Source organism: Cucurbita moschata, unplaced genomic scaffold (genome assembly GCF_002738365.1).
Source record: "Cucurbita moschata cultivar Rifu unplaced genomic scaffold, Cmos_1.0 Cmo_Scf00095, whole genome shotgun sequence".
NCBI classification, from domain to species: Eukaryota; Viridiplantae; Streptophyta; class Magnoliopsida; order Cucurbitales; family Cucurbitaceae; genus Cucurbita; species Cucurbita moschata.
Window position 1 is genome coordinate 241,520 of NW_019268611.1, and position 5,838 is coordinate 247,357.

General features: G+C 35.0%; 1 non-coding gene across 1 annotated transcript; it reads right to left on the reverse strand.

The window, feature by feature from the left end:
* Positions 1–5,483: 5,483 nt before the first annotated feature.
* Positions 5,484–5,567, reverse strand: TRNAL-CAA. Its single transcript has one exon. It is a non-coding gene; the product is annotated as a tRNA-Leu (tRNA).
* Positions 5,568–5,838: the final 271 nt, after the last annotated feature.

Below are 5,838 nucleotides of genomic sequence, written 5' to 3' on the forward strand. Positions count from 1 at the left end.
AAAAAAAAAAAAAAAAAAAAAAAAAAAAAAAAAAAAAAAAAAAAAAAAAAAAAATAATAATAATAATAAAAAAAATATATAGTTAATTAATTAAACTTTCTAATTAATTAATTATCCATTAATTCTACATCATTCCACCATAGATCCAGAGTTGCACCCTTATAAGGATAAATTAAGTCCAAGATTTTAACATGTTAATCATTTGCTATTCACATTTACAATGGAGTCAAAAATCTATTTTAACCCGACGATTATATATCTTAAATACCATTGATTCTTGAATAATCTAAGGAATTACACATCTACTTACCCTGCTCTATGAGGTAAGTAGTGAATTCCATCCTGTGAGATTATGTTCTTAACTCTATATTTAATCAAATTTACAAAATTTACAAGGATGTCAGGTTTTTCATTATTTTAACCCCCTTCTAGACTGTTTCTTATGAAAAAGTTTATGGTTCTAGGAACTAGACACAATAAGGTGTCTATGGAAGGAAATTTGAAGTAATTCGGATACCGGAAGCTCAAGAACGGAAGTCCCGAACGTCGACAACGAGGTAAGTAGCCACCTTATTATTTTTTAAGGAATAATTTTAGGAATTTTTTGGATTTACATATGAACCCTAAACCAAATATGAATTAAGAATATATGAAAGAAAAACTCAAAGAACCTTGAGTTAAGGCCCTGAACCGATCAAATTGTTCGGGATTTAAGTAATGTTAAAATAACCCACTAAATGAACTCTGTTGCCTATGAAATTTTAATGTTGAGATTATATAAAAAAATTTGGTGGTCATTAGATAAGAATGAGTAGGTAAACCAAAAAACGGTGTAAAATAACCATAATGCCCCTAAGAATATCTACCCATGGGTTATGACCTAGATGACCTACAAATGCTATGAAGCTCTTTAGAAGATCTTATTTTATAATGTTTGATGATTTGGTGAAGTTTGAAAGCCATTGAAATTCATTAAGTAACAAAACCAAGAATTAGGGGTAAAATTACCAAAATGCCCCTAGGACTACTATGACAATTAAGGTCTGTACGTGCTCAAAATGACTTGCTACTTCTTATAAGGACTATTCCTAAGGACAAGAAGGTATGTTCAAGATTTCAAGTTGATTAGAGCAAGCTTGGAACCTAAACCAAGTCAGAACCCAAGAAACGCTTAAAGGAAATACCTCATGACTCAAGACCCTTCTAGAACCTTATAAGGAATTCATGATTAATCTATGACTTTCTAGAACAACTCATGCTTGTTATTATGATGGGTTCATATGATTACGAATGCATGTTACAACTTATGTCTCAAAAAATATAAAAACAGTAGAAACTTAAAAGATTGAGAACTAATAACAATACCAAACAAGCTCTACAACTACCAAAGTCAGAAGAATACTAGGTAACACTTAAGGATAAGGGACCAAGGTCTTCAGACTCTGAAACTCAAGAATGCTAGGTAATACTCTAAGCATGTCCACTCAAGAATGCTTGGTAATACTCTAAGCATGTCCACTCAAGAATGCTCGATAATACTTTAAGCATGACTAATTGTGACCCATAACCTCTCACCACGCGGTGCTTTCAGAGGCCCATGTTTTCCTCTTCTTGGTGGGATGCCCTGCACCATGTTTTCTTAACAGGATGTTATGTTTGGCCTCATGTTTCCCTCAATTAAATGAGATGCCCTACACCATGTTATGGGTACCAAAAGATTTGCAAGATGTCATGTTCATGTATGCACCGATCACGTGACCTTTATGGTCTATCATGGGGAGTAGCCTAGGGCCACAATGGAGCAAGAAGAGAATAATTTACCTTAACCAAGAATCAAGAACCTCCTAAGACCTTCCACAGTACAACATGCTCATGACTTAGACTACGCTACTTGGAACGCATGAAGCCTTGAGCATAGGTATTCAGGCTATGCCACTTGTAACGCATAAAGCCCTAGGCATAGGTATTTAGGTTGTATCACAAGGTAAGCCCTAGATGCACGATTAGACTATATTGCTTGGAACGTAAGAAACCTTGGATGTAGGTTTTCAGACTATGCCGCTTGGAACGCATGAAGTCTTGGGCATAGGTTTTCAGACCGTATCAAAGGGCAAATCTTAAAATACAGGTTCAGACTACGTCGTTTGGAATGCATGAAGCCTTGGACATAGGTTAAGACTGTGTCGTTTGGAACGCATGAAGCCTTGGATACAGGTTGTCAGGTTCTTGAATAAACCATAAATCCTAAGGGGAGTGTCTTGGAGAACGAATCAAGAACAGAACAAGAACTTAGAAAGTACCAAGAACAAGATAAAGATCAAGGAATTAGAATATGGATAGAGATTCAAGTTCTAAGGACAAGAATCAATAACCGAAGAACCATATTACTAAGGCCCTTAGATCAGAACCAAGGTTCCAGAATCCAAGGACCAAGGTCCTCAGGATAGACCATAATAAGAACCTACAAGTCACGAACAAGAACTAGAGGGTCTAAGTACTTACAACGAGAACTAGATCAAGAAAAGAAAAAGTGTGGTACCCTAGCATATCAAGGACACGATTAAAAGCCTAGAAGTAGGCTACTTGCTAAGTCTTTGTACTCATTCCTAGTTCTTCATTTTTTTTTTCAGGTCATAAGGAGTTGACCGATGTCGAGAGTGGACTCTAGAGCAGGTGCATAGACAAATCTCACCTATCGTCCTCAAAACTTTTGTTTTAAATAATTATGTGTAAACTTTATTTTGGTATAATAGTTACGTTATAAATTTGGGTTGTTTTATTTCCCAAAAAAATTTACCCATCTTTTTTTAGTCTTTAAGTTAGTTTGGGCATTACAAAATATATATATATAAATAATTCTATTTTAATTAACATCTCATTTTCTATTATTAATGTTTTAGAAAAAATATTGTTACAATGGAGGGAGTTTATTGCCCTCATATTTCTTATTTTACCTTTTATTTTTGTTCACAAAATCTTCCCTCTCCATTCATTTTACTCTTGCCTTTATATATTTGGTCTCTTCTATTTAATTTTGTTCACTAAAATTTTCCCTTCTATTTTATTCACCAAATTTTGTTCACCCGCCATCTGTTACAATCTAAGCCTACCATTAGTTGATATTGTCTGCTTTCATTCGTTACGTATTCCATCAGCCTCACAGTTTTAAACTGCCTACTAGAGAGAGGTTTTCACATCTTTATAAAGAATGTTTTGTTCAACTCTCCAACCGATGTGGGATCTCACACTATCATTAAATCATACATGATATTTCACTTACTTGTAAGCACTAATGTACTTTATCAAATCAATATCAAATAGTTCGAACTATAATCAAGTATCATTCAACCAAATGAACCCTCCTAGTTTATGATAGTTCTATATGCTAATAGTCACTAACATCTAACATGCTTAAATAATTGAATATTCTAGTCTAATTTATAAATATAACTCAAACATAAACTTCAATTAGCTTTATACAAACCCTTTGCATTTTAACATGCTTTTAACACGTCAAATTTGTCAATTAAACCATATAACAAATATAAATTAAATATCAATTTATAAACATGTTTAATCTATAATTGAAATTAGCTCAAAAAATGGTCAAACAAAGATGTGAAAGTGATCAAAATAGATAAAAATAGTCCAGTTGGTCCGATTCAATTCAACCAACAACACTGGTTCTTCAACCTCCATTTTTACAAATGAATGTTCGAGGTGTCATTTTCCTTCCATTTCCATTTTTCATATCATCAAGCTCGATTTCATCCTTAGTTGACGCCTTCAACAAAAGTATAGAGCTCGTCAAGATAAATATAATGAGATAAGAATCAAGAAAAATCATTAACTCTACAAGTAAAATTTTATGGGGTACATTTTAGAGGATAAACATAATCTAAAATCATGTTTGTAAGATTAAAACCTAACTAGTGAGATTTTATTGAGAGCTAATAAGCTAAGTTTCAAAATGAGATAGAAGGAGAAAATGCTAAATTTCAAAATGAGATAGAAGGAGAAAATGCCTTGCAAAAGAACCCAAGAGAAATATAAAAGACAATAGTGAAAAATAAAACATTTGTCAAAGTCGTGCATTTTGGTAACTTCAAAAATGTCATAAGGAGATCAGACACTTGAATCATCAAGATCGAGAGGTAATAATTTTGAGAGTTTAGAATTAATTTTTCTCTAGATCTATGAGATTCTCAATGATTTAGGCTCTGACTAGAAACCTAAAAAGGTAATTTTGGATGAGAATGCAATGGTATGTTATGAAAAATTATTAAAATGGCCCAAGGATGGTATTTTGGGATGCACATTACATTTAGTACTTTTCAATGTGCTAGAAAGGAGGATGAAATGATGTGATTTGTGTTGTGGGTGATTGATGAATGTTATGCCCCCCTCCCCGATGAGTTTGCATGATTTTTTTCATGCTTTAGGTGACTGATAAGATTATCTCCTTCATAAGCATGCATGAATGTACTATGTTTAGAATAGGGCACTAGAGCTAGGCTGGTTTCACGTCACCTAGGTCTCTATATTTTTAGTAGACCGAGCATCCTAGGATCGTAATCGAAAATTAGTTACGTAGACCTTTGTGCTTCCAGAAATTGGATTAGTGTTAAAAAGTTAGTCTCGAGCGACGTAGAAAAATAAGATGTGATTTAAACTACCTAGATTCTCTAAGAACCATGTAAATATCCACCACGTCTAAATAAATTTAAGATCGCTTACAAGGCCATTAGCATGGTGAACAATATCACTAAAGCCCGATCACTTCCTATTCCCTCAGACCTCAGTAGCACTATTCAACAACTTAGATCGAACCTAGTAGTGCCCGAGCCAAGTGGTAGGCATCTAGGAACCCGTAACGTTTAAATTGTTGAAAGGGTTTACCTTACATAGATGTGTTTAGACAAGGAGACTATAAAGTATGAAATATGATGAGGTTGCACCTTAACCTAGGATACTAGTGGTTCCCTATTGTGACAATCCAAGTTGACTAATTCTAAAAACGGAAAAAAAAAAAAAAAAAAACTAGTTCATTCTAGAGATGAGTTAGATACACCATCCATATGAGCCTAAAGCCTTAGACCACTCAACCATCCTAACCACTTATTATGATGTATGGGTTTTAAGAGGGGTAAAAGCATTCTCTTTCAACACAAGGCCACACACATGCTAGTAGGTGTCATCCATGGCTCGCCATTAGCCTCACAATAATATGAGGAGTTTTCTCTATCACGTTTTCTCTATCACGCCCCTCTCACGAGGACCAAAACTTGAGTCTGGCGCCTTAGACCATTCAGCCATCATGACTAATTATTATGAGATCATGCATGGGCCCCTCTCACGAGGACCAAAACTTGAGTTTGAACCCACGCCCCTTAGACCACTCAGCCATCATGACTAATTATTATGAGATCATGCATGGGCTTAAGAGGGGAATAAAGCCTCACATTAAAATGTGGAGTTGTCTCTGTCAGAAGTGGGATTTGAACTCACACCCTCTCACAAGGACCAGAACTTGAGTCTGGCGCCTTAGACCACTCGGCCATCCTAACTACGTACTATGAGATCACGCATGGGTTTAAGAGGGGAATGAAGCATTCTCTTTCAGGGTGTATAAATGTCTCCCTAGTAGATGCGTTTTAAAACTGTGAGGTTGACGACAATATGTAACAGACTAAAACAGGCAATATATTCTAGCAGTTGGAGAGAGGAACGAAACAATCCTTATAAGGGTGCAGAAACCTCTCCCTAATTGGCGCGTTTTAAAACCGTGAGGCTGATGGTAATACGTAATGGGCCAAAATTGACAATGTCTGCTATCAA